The sequence below is a fragment of the Vipera berus genome (assembly GCF_964194415.1).
Source record: "Vipera berus genome assembly, chromosome: 2".
Classification (NCBI taxonomy): Eukaryota; Metazoa; Chordata; class Lepidosauria; order Squamata; family Viperidae; genus Vipera; species Vipera berus.
Genome location: NC_138203.1, coordinates 9,250,168 through 9,273,143, shown reverse-complemented (window position 1 = coordinate 9,273,143; position 22,976 = coordinate 9,250,168). Strand labels below are relative to the sequence as shown.

Here is a 22,976-nt window from a genome sequence, read left to right as displayed (position 1 = left end):
AGAACTATGGGTGCTCTCTGAGCTGGGTTGCAGACGTTTCATGGCCCAACTAGGTAACATCATCAAGGTCAGAAGGGAGTGGGGTTTGCTGAGGAGGAGGAGGAAGAGGAAGAGAGGGGGAGGAGGAGGAGAAGAAGGAGAAGAGGAGGAGGAGGAGAAGAAGAAGAGGAGGAGGAGAGATGGAGCATCCAGGACTCTTGGCCCATTTGCCTGCGAAGGGGCCCAGCTGTGGAACATGGGTTGCCTTTGCCTAGCCCTGCAAAGAGGCCACTTGGCCCTAGAGGTCCCCCTTGAGCGAAGCCCCGCCCGCGGAACCCGCTCAGCCCTCTGGGGATCCCCTGTAAGGCCGAGCGGCCATCTTGACTTCTTTGACCACAGGAGGGAGGGGAAGGGCGTGCCTTGGGACAAGGGACAAAGTTGGCTGGAGCAGGAAGGCCCGGTTGGGTCGAGCAAGCCAGTTCTGAAAGAGGCTCATCCGGTTACAGAACTGACCCCTTGTCTGGGTCTGGGCCGGACCTTGAACCCCGGACTGCGGATGGCTGTAGCCTTCACCCGGCACTCAGGCTAAGCCCTGACGTGGGTAGGAGGGCTGCTGGGTGAAGAAGCCGGGGGGGGGGGGGGGGGCGGAGCGATGCCAGGTGTTCCCTGCGGGGTCCAGCTGAAGATGGCAGCCAGGAGCTGTTTGCCCGGTTGAGTGCCAGGGCTGGGGTCATCCCAGGAGGAGCAGCATGGAAGGACCTCTGCTGGGAGGTGCCAGGTAGTGCCTGATAAAAGTGGGTGCCAGAAAAGATACTGCCCCCCCTCCCTCCTTCCTAGCACTGGTGTTATCTCAATGGGATATGAAATGTCTGCAAGGAAACAGCCAAGCTCGGTGCTAAGGATCTTCCCTTTCCCAGTGGAACAGCCGCCCTTCAGAAATTGTGGGTGCTCCATCACTGGAGGATTTTAAGAAGAGAGTGGACAGCCAGTTGGCTGAAATGATATACGTTCTCCTACTTGAGCAGGGGGCTGGACTAGAAGACCTCCAAGGTCCCTTCCAGATTCCATTCCATTTCCTTCCTTCCTTCCTATCTCCTTTCCCTTCTTTCTTTTTCTTTCTTTCTTTCTTTTTCTTTCTTTCTTTCTTTCTTTCTTTCTTTCTTTCTTTCTTTCTTTCCTCCCTCCCTCTTTCCTTTCTCTTTCTTTCTTTCTTTCTTTCTTTCTTTCTTTCTCTTTTCCCTCCCTCCCTCCCTTCCTTTCTTTTCCTTCCTTCCTCCCTCCCTTCCTCCTTTCTTTCTTTCTTTTCCTCCCTTCCTTCCTTCCTTCCTTCGTTTCTTTCTTTCTTTCTTTCTCTTTTCCCTCCCTCCCTCCCTTTCTTTCTTTCTCTTTCTTTTCCTTCCTCCCTTCTTTCTTTCTTTTCCTCCCTCCCTCCCTCCCTTCCTTCCTTCCTTCCTTCCTTCCTTCCTTCCTTCCTTCCTTCCTTCCTTCCTTCCTTCCTTCCTTCCTAGCAGATGAGGGTCCCAGACCACAGAGCCAGCAAGGAGAGCGACTCTCTCTGACTCCCACTATTCTTTATAGCAAGATTCTGAAAATGTTGGAAGTGTCTGATTCTCAGTCTCTCAGAAGGGTGTTGGTGTCAGACAAGCAGCCTTCGGGACAGGTGGTGTCGTCTGTCTGCAGGAAGGGAGTCAGAAAGTCAAGATGGTCAAGGAGGAACCAACCTGGAACTAAGGAGAAATTTCCTGGCAGTGAGAACAAATTATCAGTGAAACGACTTGCCTTCAGATTTCGTGGGTGCTCCACCGCTGGAGGTTTTAAAGAAGAAATTAGATAACCCTTTGTCTGAAATGGCACAGAGTCTCCTCCTCAAGCAGGGGGCTGGACTAGAGGACCTCCAAGGTCCCTTCCAACTGTTATTCTGTTTTCCTGATGTGAATACATCATTAAATAAAATGGCATTTGTCCTCTTTCCCAAGGTAAAGGTAAAGGTTCCCCCGCACATGCATGCTAGTCGTTTCCAACTCTAGGGGCCGGTGCTCATCTCCGTTTCAAAGCCGAAGAGCCAGCGCTTGTCCGAGGACGTCTCCGTGGTCCTGTGGCTGGCATGACTAGATGCCAAAGGCGCACGGAGCGCTGTTACCTTCCCACCGTAGTGGTCCCTATTTTTCTACTTCCATTTTTACGTGCTTTCGAACTGCTAGGTTGGCAGAAGCTGGGACAAGTAACAGGTGATCACTCTGTTACGCAGCACTCGGGATTCGATCCCCCAAACTGCCGACCTTCTGATCGACAAGCTCAGCGTCCTAGCCCACTGAGCCACCGCGTCCCTTCTCTTTCCCAAACATCGTCCTCAAATGGAAGACTCTAACCAGGAAATGTTAGAAAAACAAAGGAAAACCATGAGAAGGAGGCTTTGGTCTTCTTTGCTTATTTTATTTATCCCATTTTTAAACTGGCCATCTCCCTCCCTCCCACTTCCTATAAAAGCTTTGGATAACAAGATTGGGCAAGGATTACCCTAACTTAACTGTCTGCCTTCTTCGCTCACCCTCCAGGAGCTGTATAAAAACGAGGCATTCCATTAAGAAATTGCAAAATAGAGGGTTTTCCTGAAAAAAATGTCCTTGGCTTTCCAGGCCACAGGAAAAACTTTGATGGCCAAGGCGTCTGGAAGACATCTCTGACTAGAGGGGAAAAACCATGGGATAAAATGCCAGCAAGTCCCCCTGTCAATAATTCGATGTGACACTGGCCTACATTTTCCCGCACGCGCATGTTGACGCAAGCATTGCTCGGTCTGGGACCGTTCGGCTCCCCCCTTGAGTTGCCCAGCAGTCAGCAGAGCTGAGAATTGCACTTTCACCCTGTCCCCCAAAGGCAGATTTTGAAGGTTAGAGGAAACTTGGGACGACCTGAATGAATGAAACAGAGGTCTTCATAAATAGACTGATGTGCCCGGGTTCTCAGCCCAGATTCAGGCAAAGCAAACAGAGGCACTTTGGGTGTCTTGCATGGAAGAAATTTAGCCCATGTTTTCAGACATTTCCTGAAGGCCAGACGGGTGGGTGTGGATCCCACCTTGGGGGGAGGGGGGAAAGATATTCCCAAGGGCGGGGGCCATGGCGGAAAAGGCTCTTTTTGGACCCCACCAGCAGCAATTCCTCCCCTGGCAGGATTTGGAACATGTTCCCTTTGCAAGTGGGGCAGGCCGATCCCACTGGCCAAGACGGTTCCTTGGGTAGCTGGGCCCCATGGCATGAAGGGCTTGGAAGATAATCCCAAAATGCTTTTTCACAAAGCAGCTGGACTTTCTCGTTTTTCTCCGAAGACGTTTCGCTTCTCATCCAGGAAGCTTCTTCAGCTCTTGACTGGATAATGGGAGAATGGCAGGATTTATACTCCTGGCAGACAGCTGATCCTTTGCCTTCTTTTAGAGCAGACATGTCAAACACAAGGCCCGGGGGCCGGATGCGGCCCGTAAAGTGGTTTCATGCGGCCCACGAAGCCATCCTGGAAAGAGTGAGGGAACGGCCCCCACTGCCTTGGCCCTGGCCCAGAGACCCTCCTCCTGCCAGAGACCCTCAGATCTGTCCCACTCCTGCCCAGGCCCCCATAGGCACCCTTGATGCCAACGATGTAGAGCTGGCCATGCCCACCCAGTAGGCCATACGCACTCTAGCCACGCCCACCCAGTAGGCCACACCCACCCTGGCCACACCCACCCAGCCCCCTGAGGGCAACCGCAATGCTGATACGGCCCTCAATGAAATTGAGTTTGATACCCCTGATCTAGAGAGTCATTGAGGCCATTTGGATTCTCTAAACCAGTGGTGGCGAACCTATGGCACGGGCGCTAGAGGGGGCACTCGGAGCCCTCTCTGGGGGCACCCGCGCCAAGCCCCGGAAGTGGCAACTGTCCCTCTTCAACCAGCCGCCTGCTAATTCGTCGAGGTCCCACGTGGCTGGATGCATCCCGGCACGGCTGGTTTCCCTCCTGCCCCCCATCCCGTCCTTCCTTTTCCCAGGCACGACCCACTGCATCACTTCCTCAGCTGTCGGCTGACCATCCATCTCGGAGGCGGCTTCTTTGAACTGCTGACGACGGGCTGCGGAGCAACAGTGCGCCTGTCGAGGGGTCGGCAGGCTGTGGCTACTGACGGACACCGTTGGCCCCCATGCGCTCGCTGGCCTGCGTGCGGGGGCCGATGGTGTCAGGCAGCAGCTGCCCCAGCCCTTGCCTTGCCCCGTGGCAATGGCATCCCCACCCTGCCTCGCCTCATCCCACAGGATGAGTCTCCTGCCTACCGCCCCACCTGCCAGAAACCTCCTGGAGCTCCCCCAACCCTGCCCACCCCCCACAGGTGTCCCTCCCCACGAGCAACATTGAGGTGGCCACACACACCTTGGCCACACCCACCCAATCTTCCATGACCACCACAGCCGCACCCACCCAGTGGGCCACGCCCACCTGGCACCCCGTGATAAATAAGTGGGTTTGGGGTTGCAGTTTGGGCACTCGGTCTCTAAAAGGTTCGCCACCACTGCTCTAAACGATTGCAAATGACCAGCTGTCTGCCAGGAGTATCAATCCTTCCGTTCCCCACCATCCACTCAAGAGCTGAAGAAGCTTCTCGGATGAGAAGCGAAACGTCTTCGGAGAAAAACGAGACAGTCCAGCTGCCTCCTGAAAAAAAAGCACCTTTGGGACAACCATGACCTGGATGACGGAGAATCGCCGTAGGCTTTAAAGGTAGGGACCAACACTTTGGAGATGAACCCGGAAGCAGATCGGCCGCCAGGGAAGCTCACCCAACAGTGATGGAGTCTGGGTCAACCAGGGGACCTCGAAAGCCGTGACATTCCCTGTGACCCTCTACGGAAGCCGAAGTCAGATTCTGAAGATGTAGGAGAGGAAGAGAGCCTTGGTGGAGCAGGGGGCTAATGCCTCCCTAAGTAACACCAGCTGCCTGCAATTAGTGCAGGTTCGAGTCCCACCAGGCTCAAGGTTGACTCAGCCTTCCATCCTTCCCAGGTAGGTAAAATGAGGACCCAGATTGTTGGGGGCAATAAGCTGACTTTGTAAAAATGCCGCTTGGGGGGGGGGGAAGCCCTAATAAGCAGGCATATACATAGAATGAAGGCTATTGCTAAGCACATTTGATTTGTGCTTCTTGGATTGTAAGCCGCCCTGAGTCTTCGGAGAAGGGCGGGATATAAATGGGATTTAAAAAAAAAAGAAAAAGAGAGAGAGTCTATGGAGATTCTCAATTGGTCCAGGTCCCGGTTGTCCCAAAGGTGTGTTTCCGCTCCTCCCCCCCCAAAAAAAGGCACCTTGGCTTTTTTTCCCCTTGAAAATGTTTCACTTCACTCATCCGAGAAGCTGAACCGACCGAAGAAGCTTCTTGGATGAGCAGAGTGTTTTAGAGGAGGGGGGGGGGGGAATAAAAAAAAGCAAAGTCCAGTTGTCTTTTGGGGAGAAAAAGCACCTTTGGGATAGGATAGGAAAGAGTATTGATGTCCTTGAACTTTGACGTTGGGAAAAAACACCCGAGACTTCAGACAGCCACGAAAACAAACCGATGGACTATTGAACAAATCAAACCAGCGTTCTCCCTCGAAGCACGAACGTCAGAGCTGAAATGAGCCTACAGGTAAACCCTTGATTTAAAACTGTTCGTTTAATGACCGTTTGAATTGGGAAAAATTGGAAAAGTGTTTTTCACACGAACGTTACAGCATCTCCATGGTCATGAGATCAAAATTCAGATGCTTTTGGCAACTGGTTCATATTTATGGCGGGTTCCGTGATCCTCCTTTTGTGACCTGACAAGCAAAGTCCGGGGTTGGGGGGTGGGGGGTGGGGAAAGCCAGATTCACCTAATAATGGTGTAGCTCACTTAACAACTGCAGCGATTCACTTAACGACGGTGGCAAGAAAGCTCGCAAAATGGGTTCAAAATTCACTTAACATCTGTCTGGCTTAGCAACAGAAATTTGGGGCTCGGTTGTGGTCCTAAGTTGAGGACCACCTTTACTTCAGACACAGGTGGCGAAGATCCATTTTTTGGAAAAGGTTTTTGGACTGGAAAAAAGAAGAAAGAAGACAACCAGCATCAAGAAGGACGGACTCAGTTACGGCCATGTGAATTGTTAAGAGGTTAAAAGCATCTGTAGGAAGAATGTTAGGAAAGAGATAAATTATGGCTAAACTTTTATCCGTTTCTGAGGCTTTGGGAGTTCCTGTTTGCAAAACGCATCTCAGCCGGCAGATCTGACTCTGCAACCGTAACTTGGGATTTTCCAAACTGGACCCAGAAGAAAAAACATATCAGTGAGATTTGGGGGATAGACATCCCCCCCACCCCAAAAAAACCCTCCGAAGGAGAACCATGGAGACTGACTGCCATCAAACTGCATCCAGCTGCGGAATAATTTGTTAAGTGGATTCCAGAACATTCTGCTTGGCTGAGATGCTCCCGTTTTAATTAGCCTGCAATTTTAGGAAAGTGTTTTGTGTTCAGCCATTTATCAAAAAAACTGCCGAGGTCCAATAACCTCCCAGGAGGAACGTGGCAAAACGAAAAAGCCGCCAATTAATTATTGTCTACTCAGGACTATCTGCAACCCACTAGGGCATCATCTGAGCACGTCGTCTTGTCGTTTTGCGTGACGGGCAGGCAAACGAAAACAGATTGACTCAATTATTGAGTAAAATGGGTGCAATTAATTGACTGGGCTGGCTGGCTGATTTATCCGTATAGCAGGCTGAAATAAATTAGGGACGCTTGGCTTCTATTTCCTGGACCTCAGAGGAAATATTCCTCTGAGGAATCCTTTCAGGAACCCAAAGCTCTGATTGGCAAATTGGTCAGGAGCAACGCAGCAGCCATGGATGCCTCTGAGCTATTTATGTGTCCTGCACATGGGTCTCGTGACTAATTAATGCCACATGGTCGATTGCGAAGTCGCTTGAAAACGTTGCGTTCCTCCCCAAGATCTGGAGCTGCTATTCTGCACGGGGGAAGAGGACCGTGACACTCACTTGGCGCGCTTTAGAGATTTCTCCATCGTCGCTGGAAGTGCCACCTGGTTGGATTTTGGCAAACTCATTGTAGGAATATTGCTATTGGGTGTGATTTCCACTAAAGACAAAAATGGTGCAGCTTAAGAGGAAGCAGCCCAGAGGTAGGATGAGGAAGGATGCATGTGCCCTGTTGCGGTTGTCTGGCTGATGCAGCACACGTGTTCAGGTGTCTGTATCATGTCTGCAAAATCGGGAAAAAGCATGGCTGCTTGTGAAGTCTTGTGAAACACCAAGGGGACGTGGCGGCCATCTCCCCCCAGACTCACCAAATAGGTTGGAGAAGGCCAGTAGGTTTAGTTTCAGAAGCTTCCCCACCACCCAGATCAGGGGTCTTCAAACTTAGCCTTTTTATGACTTGTGGACTTCAACTCCCAGAATTCCTCAGCCAGGCTGGCTCAGGAATTCTGGGAGTTGAAGTCAACAAGTCATAAAAGGGCCAAGTTTAAAGACCCCTGACCTTGATGGCCTCCATCCAGCCTGACCTGAGGAAGTCAGAAAGAGCAGGTGCTACTTTTGGTCTGCTAAAACCTTGCTTCATTTTTAGGGGGACCCCCCCCTAGGCACACCCAGAAAGTAGCCAGTCTTAGCAAGGGCCATCAAGACTCTGGAGCCTCCCAAATGGACAATTGACCCCAACAAGGTGCCTGATCAAGAGCCGTCTTGGCACAACTGATATTGTCTGAACTCAATTTATATTCCTGGATTTGCACAAGGCATAGGAAAAAAAGGGGGATGGAAGGAAATCGCTTTGAGTGGAATGCTAAAAATCTCCACGAAACTATACAGACCTGGGATTCAGCCTTGTTTTGGGTAACACGTTGAGCAAAAGTTGCTGTCAAGTTTGGAACCGACTTGTGGAGTCGGTTGGTGCTCTCTGGGTTGGTGGGTTTATTGCGGACGTTTCATAACCCAACTCGGTCACATCATTAGTACCCTTCGGATGCACTGATGCTGCTACGTAGTTGGGTCGTGAAATGTCTGCAGGGAAAAAAAACAAGCTCACAGCGCAATTGGGACTACAGTCGTCTCCGTCTCTTTCTCACAAACTCCCTTCCTTCTAAGACTGATGATGCTATCTAGTTGGGTCATGAAAGATGCAAAAACAAAAAAAACAACCAAGCTCAGTGTCAGAATCCATTTATATCACATTCATAAATGTATGTTTAAAACATTATCCCCCCCGCTCCTGGATTCTGCCATCTCCTGAGGAAGGAGGAGCGGATGTGGATTCAGCCTGCCTTAGGTTATTTCAAAGACCAAGGGAAACCTTTTGAACTGGGGGAACAAAGGGGAGGATTAGGGAAGGAGGCATCTGGCCTGTGTCTCCATTTGAATCTGTAAAGGAAGAAGGCAATAACCGTAAAAGATCGGAAGATCCCTTTTTCCCACGAAAGGGATGACACGAAGTAAATGATGGGGGGGTGCTGACCAAATGGGGTTGAGGGAAGGTGGGTTGAACCGGGAACTCCTTATAAAGTCTCAATCTGTAAAACAATACCAGGTCCTGTCTTGTATTTCCACAACCAAACATGTCCTAGTAAAAATTCCTTTTGGACTAGAACTGACTCCAAGAGTTTTTGTTTTCCTAAGACGTGGATTGGGGTGGGTCCTGACACTCAGAGAGCGCCAAGGATCCTCACAGTCTTCCCCCTCTTCCTTCTCCCCTTCTCTCTCTCTCTCTCTCTCTCCTCCTCCTCCTCCTCCCTGCTCCTCTACTCTGCAAACCCCACTCCCTTCTAGCACTGATGATGTTACCTAGTTGGCTCATGAAACATCTCCAAGAAAGCAACCAAGCTCAGAGAGCACCAAGGACCCCTCATTTCATTTGTATCTGACTTGGTTAAATTATTGTATGGATCCTCCGTTGTCTGTCGGTCCAGTGGGCCGCCGTAGCTGATGCAATTTTTTTTTAAAAAAAAGGTTGCATCTTGATGCCAGCTGCCTGAGAAGGATTTTTATTTTGAAAGGCGGATCTAAAAATAACAGTTGGAAGAACAAAATCATACCTGCGGAACAAATATCTGAGCATTCTTTAAAGAATGAACACTGTCTGGATTTACTGGGATCCAACTGTTTTTCTTCCCCTGTTGCTTTGCCTTTTTTGTGTGAGAGAAGCAGCCAGGAGGCGAAGGGAATAAAAAGGACCCAGAACAATGGGAATAACACACACAGAGACACACACTCCTCTGTTCTGGACCCCTTCCAAGCTCATTGTTGAAATTCAGCAGCAAATGTGTGCTTTTCCACAGTCTTTGTGTGCGATGTGCGTGCAAGTGAGTATGTGCATGGTTTTTAAAAAAGGAGGTTAAGTTGCAAAGAGATGTGTTAAAAGCTTTGTTAGGCTTAACACCCCTATTCTGAATTTAAAAACGTCCCGGTTCCTCTTGACACAAACAGGGTGACGATATCAGGCTCACCCCATTTCTGTGATATTCTTCCTCTCCTTTGGAGGGCACAATTAAAAAGAATAATTAAGTTTCACCTCCTTGCCTTTCCTCAGGAGCAACCTGCGTACTGGTGTTGGTTGAAACTTCTTTTATGTTTTAAGTGAAAACCTGTTCGGCTAGAGAGGCGTTTTGCTTCATCTCGGTTTTATTGTTCTGTGTTGGAATTACATTGATTTTTGTAAATACTGCCTGGAGATGCACTTTGGAACAAAAGGGCAGCTTCTAAATTCTCAAAATATAATCGTTAATCAATGTGCAGATGGGATGGAAGTCTTTCCCGTGGGAAATGTGGATGTTTTCAGACAGATCTATCCAGGAGGTGAATCACTGTTTGTGGCTAGTTGGCCAAAAACCTGGTTGGTCCTTGGGGGTCCTGAGCTGATGGGACAATAAGAAACACAGGGGTCCCTTCTGCTTGTCCCTGATACTTTCCATTAGCTGGTTTCACCAGAAGTGTCCCGGCAACAAAACGTAACACAACACATGAGGAAAAGGAAAGAGCCTTCAGATGGAATCAAAGAACTCAGTAAGGTTGACCAAGCCTTAATGTTCTTTTGCGAACCAAACCAGGAGCCATCTTAATGTGGAGTTTCAGGTGCTCTATTGGTAAAGGTAAAGGTTCCCCCGCACATGCGTGCTAGTCGTTTCCGACTCTAGGGGCCGGTGCTCTTCTCTGTTTCAAAGCCGAAGAGCCAGCGCTTGTCCGAGGACGTCTCCGTGGTCATGTGGCCGGCATGACTAGATGCCAAAGGCACACGGAACGCTGTTACCTTCCCACCGGAGTGGTCCCTATTTTTCTACTTGCATTTTTACGTGCTTTCGAACTGCTAGGTTGGCAGAAGCTGGGACGAGTAACAGGCGCTCACTCTGCTATGCGGCACTCGGAATTCGACCCGCCAAACTGCCGACCTTCTGATCGACAAACTCAGCGTCCTAACCCACTGAGCCACCGCGTCCCTCTACTCCAGACATGTCAAACACAAGGCCCGGGGGCTGGATCCGGCCCGCGAAGTGGTTTCATGCAGCCCGCGAAGCCATCCTGGAAACAGTGAGGGAACGGCCCCCACTGCCTTGGCCCTGGCCCAGAGACCCTCCTTCTGCCAGAGACCCTCAGATCTGTCCCACTCCTGCCCAGGCCCCCATAGGCACCCTTGATGCGAACGATGTAGAGCTGGCCATGCTCACCCAGTAGGCCATACACACTCTAGCCACGCCCACCCAGTAGGCCACGCCCACCCAGGCCACACCCACCCGGCCCCCTGAGGGCAACCGCAATGCTTATGCAGCCCTCAATGAAATTGAGTTTGACACCCCTGCTCTACTCTATTGGTAGTCCTTGATTTACAACAGTTTGTTTAGTGGCCGTTTGAAGTTACAACAGTACTAAAAGAAGATATTTAGGACTTTTCACACTTACGACGTTGCAGCATCCCCAGGGTCACGTGATCAAAATTCAGCCGCTTGGCAACTGGCTCGTATTTATGACAGCTGCCGCAACCTGGGTCATGTTATATCCCCTTTTGCGACCTTCTGACAAGCAAAGTCAACGGGGAAGCCGGATTCCTTTAGTAACCGTGATAGTAACTGAACACTGCAGTGATTGACTTAACTGTGGGAAGAAAGTAAAATGGGGTAAAACCCACTGGAAAACTGTCTTGCTTAACAATGGGATTTTGGACTCAGTTGTGGTCGTAAGTCAAGGACTATCCGGTATTAAATTCCGGCATTCAGTTCCAGAGGAAGGACTGAAAGTAGCCTGAATGCTTTTTCAATTGTTTTCTGCAATAATCTTGGCTGCGACAACCTTACTCTTTTAAGAGACTTAATTCAGACCCCAGGTGTAAAATTTCCCTGTATGGGCTTCCAATGCATGACATTTATTTTTATGCGCTCCCCTTAATCACCTGGGAGTTTAAGATTTCAATCATGACCCCCTTCTCCCTTCTGTGCTTCAGGCTGCCGATATTCGTGTTTTATTCGACCTTGTGTCATTTTTGTTGCCGCTCTCTGGACTTGCCGCTCAATCTTATGAATCTCTTTTTAAGTGAGGTCTCCAGAACTGGACACAGTACTCCAAGTGGGGGTCTGACTAAAGTCCTAGGACCTCCCTTTTCTTGCTAGCGATTCTTTTAGCGACACATCCCAGGATTTGGGTTGTCTTCACGGCTGCCTGGCCACACCGATTGTTCATTTTGCAGTCATCCAGAAGGATAGAATCAAGATCACGTGAAGCGTTAATGCCATTTTATAAGGCCTTGGTAAGGCCACACTTGGAATAGTGCATCCAGTGTTGGTCACCACGATGTAAAAAAAGATGTTGAGATTCCAGAAAGAGTACAGGAAAGAGCAACAAAGTTGATTCAGAAGGTGGAGGCTGAAATATAGGAAGAACTGTTGCTGCAGTTGGGAATGTCTAGTTTAATGAAAAGAAGGACTAGGGGGTGACATAATAGCAGTCTTCCTTTTCAGAGAAGAGGAAAGGGTCAACCTATTCTCCAAAGCACCTGAAGGCAGGACAAGAAGCAAAGGATGGAAACTTATCAAGGAGAGAAGCAACCTGAAATTATGGAAAACTTTTCTGACAGTGAGAACAATTAACCGGTGGAAAGGCTTCCCTCCAGTTGTGGGTGCTCCATCACTGGAGGTTTTTAAGAAGAGACAGGGCAGCCATTTGTCCGGAATTGTCTAAGGTCTCCTCGGGGTTGGACTAGACAACCTCCAAGGTCCATTCCAACTGTTATTCTGTTATCTGCAATGAGTGCTCCTAAATCTTTTTCTTCTATTATTCTAACACTGTGCCCCCAGCGCTTGTTTTTCCCCAAGTGTGTGATCTTACATTTAGAAACCGTGAACTACAATTTCCACATTTCTGACCAATTTTTCAGCAACGTCAAATCATTTCCCATGTTATAAGTACCCCATCAACTCTACTACACACCTTCGTGTCCTCAGCAAAAAACAAGCAAACCTTACTTAGCAATCCTTCTGTTTTATCACTTACAAACACACCGAACAGGACCTAGGACTGAGCCTTGTGGTACATCACTTGTGACTGGTCCCTGGTCCATTAACAATCACACGCTGGGATTTATCCCTGGGTCAATTTCTTATCAATTGAAACACACAGTGGCTAAAACCTGGCCTGTACAACTTTTTAATGAGCTTGTTATGTGGAACTATATCAAATGCTTTGCTGAAATTCTTTTCTAATCTCTTATCAAGATTTACTAAAATTCTTCATGAGTTCACTCAAGTGCAGAATGCTTTTGCATCCGTGCATATGGTTGCAGCAAATAGCCTCGCTCTGATCTCTCCTGCACTTTCAGCCTAAATTCAAGCCCAGTCTCAAGCTATGATTGTAGAAGCAGAAATAAATGTTCCCAATTCTGCAATTTGACTGCATTAAATCCAAATATACTAGATTCAAGAAAGCATCAAGTTCAGCAAGAGATAGAGCAAGCAATGAACTGGTTTTTTTTTTTTAAAAAAAATCAAGATAATCCATCAGGCCATAATTTCAGTGGAAAGGAAATGTTAGATGTCGGAGGGCACTGGGGGATTAAGAACAATCATTGTGGGCAAAGAGCAGCTTGGCAACTGGCATGTCTTTTTGATGGTTGCAATGTCATGTGATCTCCTTTGAGACCTTCCGACTAGCTAAGTCAATGGGGACGCCTGATTCGCTTTACAACCGTGATACTAATGCTGGAGTCATTTACTCAACAACTGTGCTAAGAAAGGTTGTAAAATGAGGCAAGTCACTTAACTGTCTTGCTTAGCAACATAAATTTTTGGCTCAGATGTGGTCGTAAGTCAAGGAATATCTGTAATTCTTATTTCTCAATTCTTTCTGTTCTCTTAGTTTTTAGCTACATGTTGTCAACCTATGACTGCTAAATCTTTGGCACAGTATATTTGAAAATCCAATGTCATGAACTGTAGAACATTATCAAGGAAATCTAGAAAAAGAGCAAGACTGTTTTGTTTAGCAGAGATTATCTATAAGCTGGATTCTAATAATTGGAAGTATTTACTGTTTAGGCATTCAAGAACATTCACACTGACAGAATTTTACAACATGCTTAACTAGGTCAGTTCTGCAGTTCCACCACCATCCTAAACTTGCTAAGTGGACTTACTATCATTCATTTTGTGCCAATCATAATGTTCTGGAAACAGGCAAACTTTTTCTTCTTTCAGCAGCAACTTCCCAATTCTCATCTGAAATGTGTTTCAGTTGTGAATTTTTATCTCAGATCTGTGACATAAAAGTCACTTTATGAGCAGAGATGACATTACAAACTCAGCTTTCTTAGCTCAACCTGTTAGCTGCTCTGACTGATCTTGAAACAGTTAAGCAGCAAAATGTCTGGAAAGTGAATGGAAGACCACTAGAATATTCCAGGAGGGCTGTAGGCCTAACTGGAAACTTGGAACACACATCCTACAAATTATTTTTGAATGATGGCCAAGAAAAGAAGATCAAATCTCCTTGTTTCAACTCAGAAAATTGTGGTTGGACACTGAAAACAGAATGCTAGACAGCTAAGGCTTTAGGCTCCTAGGTTTTTGTTATGTTGTTAATAACGAGATGCAAGCCTGAAAAGTACTAAGAATGTGATTTTTTTTAATGGTTTGATTGAATACAAATAATCCATCAGTATTGTCAATGCAGTCAAACGGATAAAATTCCTGCCCCTGCCCACTCGAGCATCAGTGCTTTCAGAGGTACATGAAGTTACATCAGCTACAAAGGGAAAATGCTCTTCATAAGATTTTACATTTCCTCAGGAAACACTTATGGAGGGAAACAGAATTACTGGAGATAAGTATCAGCAAGTAGCAACAACCCTTTCATAGATCAACATTTTTCAAACATTGAAAAAAATAATAATTAAAAATTTAAAAAATAAAATAGTATTGTTGTGCAATCTTACGTTTTTTTAACAATCAAATAACCTCAGCATTTTTCCAACTGTCTTTAGACATACTAAGCTGCACCCTATGCATGTTGGGCAATCGAGACCGCCTCATCTTTACGCTGAATCAAACACGATAATCTTGACTATACAGGAAGGCAGATGCTTAGGTTACAACGGGGTGTGTGTGTGTGTGTGGTCTCCAAACTTGACAACTTGTGGACTTCAGCTCCCAGAATCCCCCAGCCAGCATGCGGTCTGGGAGTTGAAATCCACTAGTTTTACAGTCGCCAAGTTTGGAGAGCCCTGTGCTAAAGCCAAAGAATACCACGAAAAACAGGGCCTCCTTCCCCTGTCACCATCCAATTTTGGAACCAGGAAATACCTGCCCTTTCACAAATTAGATCCTAAGGTAACATCCAAGTCATCCACTGAGGAAATCAGGCAAACGTCATAGCTGAAGTTGAAGTTGAAGAAAAAAATGTTTTGGATAGCAAATTTGCTGCATCACAGCAAATTAAGTCTACGCATGCGCAAGATGGCGGATGTCCTTGCTCGAGCTCCGTGAGGGGCTCCGGCTTTTTTGGCGAACCTGGAATTTTACAGAGAGACTTTTGCCTGTGTGGGGAGATGGAACGAGAGAACTGGAGAGGACAGGAGTGAACTGGAGAATGATTCTCCATACCTAAAATTGCCTCCGTGAGATCGTCGGTCGGCCCGGAGGACCCCGGAAGAGCCGCGGCTTGGGTTGGCTTCGACCAGCTGGCTTTCGGTGGATAATAGCCTGACCAGCTGATTTTCGGAGCCGATGGAGCCGCTGCTCGGAACGAGGAGAGTTTTACAGAAACAGCGTGTGAAGGGAGCGTTTTGGAACGTTCAGAACTGAGGAGCAGCGGAGGTTCCCGAGGTTCGTCCCTGCGAGTTCTGGTGACCCTCGGAGGGGCCTTGGCTGGGCCTGGAAGATCCCAGAAGAGCCATGGCTTTAGCGGTTCCAACCCGCTGGTTTTGGGCCCGTAATGGCTCCGACCGGCGGTTTTTCGGAGCCGTTGGAGCTGCGGCTCGGAGCGACACGCGGAAGAATGGCGTGTGGAGCGATTTGGTTCAGCAGAGTGGCAACGGGACCTGCAGCTGTCTCCCTGAACTCCGACGACCTTCGGAGGGCCCTGGTTGGGCCCGGAAGACCCCGGAAGAGCTGCGGCTTGTAACGGCTCCGACCAGCTGGTTTTGTCATGTTAGGACTGTTGCCAGCTGATTTTCGGAGCCGGTAGAGCTGCGGCTTGGTACGGTTAGTGCGACTTGCGGAACGGCAGCATGGTGAGGAACAGCAATATTATCTATTATGACTGGCAGAGAGGGCTTTATAGCTCCTTGCACTCCATCAACCAGTGCTGTACCCACCTCCGCCCAATTTCTTTAGGTATGGACTAAAATCTTTATATTTGGGACACCTGCTTATTCTACCATCCAGCAGGCTTTTATATTTACCCCAGTGACTGTCTCTTTGGTTCTCCCTCCCTTTTAAAGACTCAGAAGGACCCAGGTGTTGAGCCAGTGAGAGAGTGGCCCGGAACTACCATCTGCTACCCCCCTTGAGGTGTGAGCTCTATGGGGGGTAGGCCTTATCCTGGATGTATTTTTTATTCCGCTTCCTGGTCCTGGCCAGCGACCGTCGTGAGAGGATGGTGGCTGGCCTGCTCAGCGGTTATCCAACTCTAGTGGCAGTAGAGTTGGTGTGGCGGTCTGGACATCTATTTTCCTCTGTTTCAAGATTCCCCATTAATTATGGGTCTGCCCTCTCAGCGGCTTTTGATACCATCGACCATGGTATCCTGCTGCGACGTCTCAGGGGGTTAGGAGTGGGAGGCACAGTTCTCCAGTGGTTCTCCTCTTACCTTCTGGGACGTTCGCAGTCGGTGTTGGCAGGGGGGCAGAGATCGACCTTGAGACCTTTCATTTGTGGAGTTCCTCAGGGATCGGTTCTCTCGCCTCTCCTGTTCAACATCTATATGAAGCCGCTGGGTGAGATCATTCGTGGTTTCGGAGTTGGGTATCAACAATATGCTGATGATACCCAGCTTTTCAATTCGACCCCAAACCACCCCAGTGATGCCCTCGACGTGATGTCCCGCTGCCTGGAGGCGGTCCGGGTCTGGATGGGGAGGAACAGGCTTTGACTCAACCCTGACAAGACTGAGTGGCTGTTCATGCCGGCATCCCGGGAAATTCCGATTATTCCATCTCTGGCCATGGGGGGTGAGCTATTACCCCCCGTAGATAGGGCTCGCAACTTGGGGGTCCTTCTAGATTCACAGCTCTCTTTGGAAGAACATATTGGAGCTGTGACTAGGGGGGCCTTTGCCCAGGTCCGCCTGGTGCGCCAGTTGCGGCCCTATCTAGACCGGGATGCCTTGCGTACAGTCACTCATGCGCTCGTGACTTCTCGTCTAGACTACTGTAATGCTCTCTACATGGGGCTGCCCTTGAGGTCCACCCGGAGACTTCAACTGGTGCAGAATGCAGCCGCACGAGTTGTCTTGGGGGTTTCCCGATACTCCCATGTTACACCTTTGCTCCGCGAGCTGCATTGGCTACCGGTTGCTCTCCGGGTGAGGTTCAAGGTGTTAGTGATGATTTACAAAGCCCTTCATGGCATGGGACCGGATTACCTACGGCAACACCTGCGGCCGGCATCAACTTCCCTCCGTCCAGTGCGCTCCCACAGAGAGGGCCTCCTCAGGGTGCCTCCGATCAAAGAATGCCGATTGGTGGCCCCCAGGGGGAGAGCGTTCTCTGTGGGCGCGCCAGACCTTTGGAACCGCTTACCGGTCGAGCTCCGGATGGCCCCCGACCGTCGCTCCTTCCGGCGCGATCTCAAAACCTTTTTTGAACAAGCTGGCCTGGTCTGACGGGATGGGGTTGGGTTTTTATAATTAGTTTTAATTTTTAATATGTATTAATTATTACGGGCATAATGGATTAATCACTTTTTAATTTTTGTATTCTGTTTTTTTATTATGTATTGCCCTGTTCACCACCCTGAGTCCTTCGGGAGAAGGGCGGTATACAAATTAAATTATTAAATTATTAAGTCCATGAGTCATAAAAGAGCCGAGGTTGCCTACCCCTGACCTAGGTTGTGTCATGTAGCACCACCTGGGCCCCTTAGCCATTTTACCTTTAGATGGGACAGGCAAAGATGTTCCCCAAAGAGGTCCAATGTTGGGACAATTCTTCTCTGCAGGGACCACAGAAGACAGTGTCCGTCTGACATCCTACCAGCGTCTCCGTCAATTGCTCTGCAAAGACCTGCACTGCCAGGTGTGCCTGCGAGTAGCTCAGGACGCCTGGCAGCTCATTTATTGGTAACGCAGAGCACTGTGTCCACACCAAATCCAGATTGGATGCACAGAGGCCACGTCTGTCTGATGGGACCAGGGAGTTTGGCTTTTGTTTTGCAGAAGGGAAGACCCCGTTCTTCCAGCCATCAGCCAGGGAGGTCCTGGAGATGCACCTTAGGAAGAAAACGATACAGCACCAGTGGGGTCTTCCTTTCCTGGTCCAGAGTTCCCTGAGGAACTTCAGTGGCCGCATGTCCTTACTGCGTCCTTCAAAGGCTGTCACTCAAGCCTCCGTCTTCCCTTGAGAGCTACTTTTCCTTCCTCCAAAAGTCACCAACTTCCTAGAGTTCCACCTTCAGAGGATGAAGCTCCAAAAGAGATGGGGCTTGCCCAGAAGAGTCCTTGAATCGTGTGCCTGCGAGTAGCTCAGGACGCCTGGCAGCTAATTTATTGGCAACGCACAGAGCACTGTGGCCACACCAAATCCAGATTCCTGCTTTCTCCCAGGCCTTGCAAGGAAACCAAAGTCTCCACTGCCACCTCAGTAGAGGAAGAACAGGAGTCCTGCCTCTGGTCCTCCAGTGTGACCTCTGCCTGCCTGGGACCTATTTCCTTTGGCCCAGAGGGCACAGCATCCACTGATACAATCCAGCATGTGGCAAGTGTCGCAGCAGGGAAGAAGGCCTCGAAACGTAGCCTCCAGGATCGAAAGACCCAGGGCAGTTTCCTTGGGGAGCTGGACGTTTTTCACGGAGGACCTCTCGAACTTGTCCTCCAACACTTATGAGACCTCCTCCATCAGTAGCTGGACAGATTCTTCTGGCCCCTCTACCATCATCTTCAGCAGACTGAGGAGCTGCAGGTCCCTTAAGCACCACAAAAGGGTCCTTCAAAAGCAGAAGAGTAGCAGAAGCTCCAAGCCAGCTTCTCCCGAGGCTGCCAAGGTAGAGGAGATGCACTTTCCATCTGTGTCCGTCTCCTTCATGGAAGAAGCTATGATTCAGAGCTTAGAGTCTCACTGGCTAGCCAAGAGGCTCCAGCATCTGCTGGGGATGTCCTGGATTCTCCTCAGGTCCCACAGGAACTTCATGCCCTCTGCTCCAGTTTCCTCCTTGGGGAGGCCACTGGGGGTCAGGGTTGTGGTGAGAAGGCCTCAGGTCCTCGCCTTTGTGGCCACCAAGACCAAAAAGAAGCTGCTCTTCATAACATTTTACATTTCCTCAGGAAACACTTATGGAGGGAAACAGAATTACTGGAGATAAGTATCAGCAAGTAGCAACAACCCTTTCATAGATCAACATTTTTCAAACATTGAAAAAAATAATAATTAAAAATTTAAAAAATAAAATAGTATTGTTGTGCAATCTTATGTTTTTTTAACAATCAAATAACCTCAGCATTTTTCCAACTGTCTTTAGACATACTAAGCTGCACCCTCTGCATGTTGGGCAATCGAGACCGCCTCATCTTTACGCTGAATCAAACACGATAATCTTGACTATACAGGAAGGCAGATGCTTAGGTTACAACGGGGTGTGTGTGTGTATGTGTGTGTGTGGTCTCCAAACTTGACAACTTGTGGACTTCAGCTCCCAGAATCCCCCAGCCAGCATGCGGTCTGGGAGTTGAAATCCACTAGTTTTACAGTCGCCAAGTTTGGAGAGCCCTGTGCTAAAGCCAAAGAATACCACGAAAAACAGGGCCTCCTTCCCCTGTCACCATCCAATTTTGGAACCAGGAAATACCTGCCCTTTCACAGAATTAGATCCTAAGGTAACATCCAAGTCATCCACTGAGGAAATCAGGCAAACGTCATAGCTACCTTCTTGGTAAACAGGCACAGATTTTCCACATCTCCTCCAACCAGGAAGGCTTTTTTTCATCATTATTGTTTCGACCACTAGAACAATCCACCAGAGCATTTGTTTACATCTGCTGCCCCTAGAGGTGAGAGCTCTATGGGGCAGGCCATACCCAGTGCGGTTGCTCCAGACTTCCATCCCCCCCGAGAACTGGCTCTGTGGCCGTAGTGAGAGGACGGTGGCAGGCCTGCCCGGGGGGTTTATCCAGCTGAGTGGCAGCGGCTGGACGGAGGCCTGGGACTCCCTCTCTGAATAGATCCTCCTTATGGACTATTATCTATGGACTGCCTGCGATCCGGACTGCTATTTATGCCTTCCTTTAAATATTCTTCCACGGACTTGTGCGCCCTCAGGGGTGCTCCCCTCTCCTGGGTGCGACCCGCCTTGCCAGCCGATTATAACCTCGAGGAAGGGCCCATTTATTGGGACCCTGAGAGTTGGCTGGGCACGGGTAGGGGCCTTCGACGTAGACCTAATAAGAGGCCCCTGATTATTTTTCTTTCAAAATTTTTTAGGGGGTTAGGGAGGCGGGAGGGTTCTTTTGGTTGTTTGGATAAGGGGGGCTATCCAACTACCGCTGTTCTGGCTAGGGCCGATGGAGATCGCAGGGGGGAGGAGCGGGGGTCGGTCACCTCCGGGGCTCCAGGGCTGGTCGTGGGGCTACCTATTCCCACGACATCAGGGAATGGCAGCAGATGTAGGAGCAGAGGGCCGTATCGATCTCAGGGAAGGCCTCTCCGCTGCTTACAAGCGGTGAGGCACTCCGACCCTCTGGCTCTACCCCAAGGTCCCGGGAGTGAGGGTGTGCAGCCCCCTGAGCTCCGGCTGGTGTATTTGAATGCCAGGTCCGTCTCTAATAAGGCTCCTCTCGTTCGTGATCTGGTCGAGGGTGAGCAGGCGGACCTGGCTTGCATCACGGAGACTTGGTTGGGCCCAGAGGGCGGGATTCCTCTGGTTGACCTTTGCCCACCAGATTTCCGGGTGCTGCACCGGCCTCGGGCTCAGGGTAGGGGTGGGGGTGTGGCTGTTGTTATGAGGGAGACCTTGTGTCCGCGGGAGGCCACTGTTCCTCAGATAGTCGGGTGTGAGTCTCTCTTTTTGAGATGCGGCCCTGGTGCGCAGTTGGGCTTGCTGCTGGTGTACCTTTCGCCTAGTCACGCAGCAGCAGCCCTGCCTGAGCTGCTCGATGTCCTCTCTGGGTTGGTGGTTGAGTTCCCGAAACTTATAGTTTTGGGGGACTTCAATCTACCATCGCTGGGAGGATCATCTGAGTTGGCTCGGGAGTTCATGGCTTCCATGACGGCCATGGACCTGACGCAAGTAATTTCGGGACCGACTCATGAGGGAGGCCACACCCTTGACCTAGTTTTTTTATCTGGACGGTGGTTAGATGATCTTGGTGGGGGCTCCCCAATTATTATGCCCCTGTCATGGACCGATCATCATCTCCTGCGGCTGGTCTTCCGTTTTGCCACCCCCCGCCGTGGGTGCTTGGAACCAATTAAATGGTACCGCCCCAGACGCTTAATGGATCCCCAGAGGTTCCAGGCAGCGCTGGGGTCCCCACCTGCCTCCCTTGCTCACAGCTCGGCAGATGCCTTAGTGGAAGCCTGGGAAAGGATGGCCACTGAGGCTCTTGACCGAGTTGTACCCTTGCGGCCCCTGACCCGGTGCAGATCCCGTCGAGCTCCATGGTTCTCTGCGGAGCTTCGGGAGATGAAGCGTCGGAGACGGGGCCTAGAGAGCGGTTGGAGGTCCAGCCGATCCGAATCCGACCGATTGCGACTAAGAGCCTACATTAGGTCTTATCTCGCTGCGATAAGGGAGGCGAGGTCTAACCACTTCGCCACCCTTATCGCGTCCGCAGATAATCGCCCGGCCGCCCTGTTTAGGGTGACTCGCTCCCTCCTAAATCAGGAGGTGAGGGAGGATCCCTTGCAGGGTCGTGCCGAGGAGTTTAACCAACATCTGTCGGACAAAATCGCTCGGATTCGGACCGGTCTGGACTCTGACTGGGCAGAGTCTGACGATCAGGACACTGGCGGTCTTGTCGATATCATCTGGGAGGAGTTTGATTCTGTGACTCCGGAGGAAGTGGACAGGATCATGGGGAGGCTGAGCACCACCACGTGTTTATTGGACCCGTGCCCTTCCTGGCTGGTCTATGCAGCCCGGGAGAGGACACGCAGCTGGTTCCAGGCAGTTATATCGGCTTCTCTGAGTGAGGGTTGCTTCCCCGCCGTCTTGAAAGAGGCGGTGGTGAGGCCTCTCCTCAAGAAGCCTGCCTTGGACCCAGCTGTATTAAACAACTTTCGTCCTGTCTCCAACCTTCGCTTTCTTGCGAAGGTTGTTGAGAGTGTGGTGGCGCATCAGCTCCCTCTGGTCCTGGATGAAGCGGATTATCTAGACCCGTACCAATCGGGTTTCAGGCCCGGGCACAGCACGGAGACGGCATTGGTCGCGCTGGTGAATGATCTCTGGAGGGCTCGGGACAGGGGATATTCCTCTGTTCTAGTCCTATTAGACCTCTCGGCGGCTTTCGATACCATCGACCATGGTATCTTGCTGCGGCGTCTCAGGGGATTGGGAGTGGGAGGCACAGTTTTACAGTGGTTCTCCTCCTATCTCCGGGGACGTTCGCAGTCGGTGTTGGCAGGAGGGCAGAGGTCGACCGCGAGGTCTCTCATTTGTGGAGTTCCTCAGGGGTCGGTCCTCTCGCCTCTCCTGTTCAACATCTACATGAAACCGCTGGGTGAGATCATTCGTGGCTTTGGAGTTGGGTATCATCAGTACGCTGATGATACCCAACTTTTCCTTTCGACCCCAAACCACCCCAGTGATGCCCTCAACGTGATGTCCCGGTGCCTGGAGGCGGTTCGGGTCTGGATGGGGAGGAACAGACTCCAGCTCAACCCCGACAAGACTGAGTGGCTCTGCATACCTTCATCCCGGGTTTATTCGGATGTTCCACCTTTGGCTATGGGGGGTGAACTATTACCCCCCGTAGATAGGGCTCGCAACTTGGGAGTCCTCCTAGATTCACGGCTCACCCTGGAAGACCATATAGGAGCTGTGACTAGGGGGGCCTTCGCCCAGGTTCGCCTGGTGCGCCAGTTGCGGCCCTATCTTAGCCGGGATGATTTGTGCACAGTCACTCATGCGCTCGTGTCCTCTCGTCTAGACTACTGCAACGCTCTCTACATGGGGCTGCCCTTGAGGACCACCCAGAAGCTCCAACTGGTACAGAATGCAGCCGCGAGAGTTGTGTTGGGAGTCTCCCGATACTCCCACGTTACACCGCTGCTCCGTGAGCTGCATTGGTTGCCAGTTGTCTTCCGGGTGAGATT

General features: G+C 50.1%; 1 long non-coding RNA gene across 2 annotated transcripts; it reads right to left on the bottom strand.

Moving 5' to 3' along the window:
• Positions 1–623: 623 nt before the first annotated feature.
• On the bottom strand, positions 624–21,589 carry LOC308663134. Of its 2 annotated transcripts, none has more exons than XR_014025296.1 (3): positions 17,605–21,589; positions 10,928–11,119; positions 624–1,653 (listed from the first exon to the last, which is right to left on the bottom strand). It is a non-coding gene; the product is annotated as an uncharacterized lncRNA (long non-coding RNA). The 2 variants fall into 2 exon arrangements; XR_014025297.1 differs by lacking the exon at positions 624–1,653 and adding an exon at positions 8,074–8,398.
• Between the last annotated feature and the right edge of the window lie 1,387 nt (positions 21,590–22,976).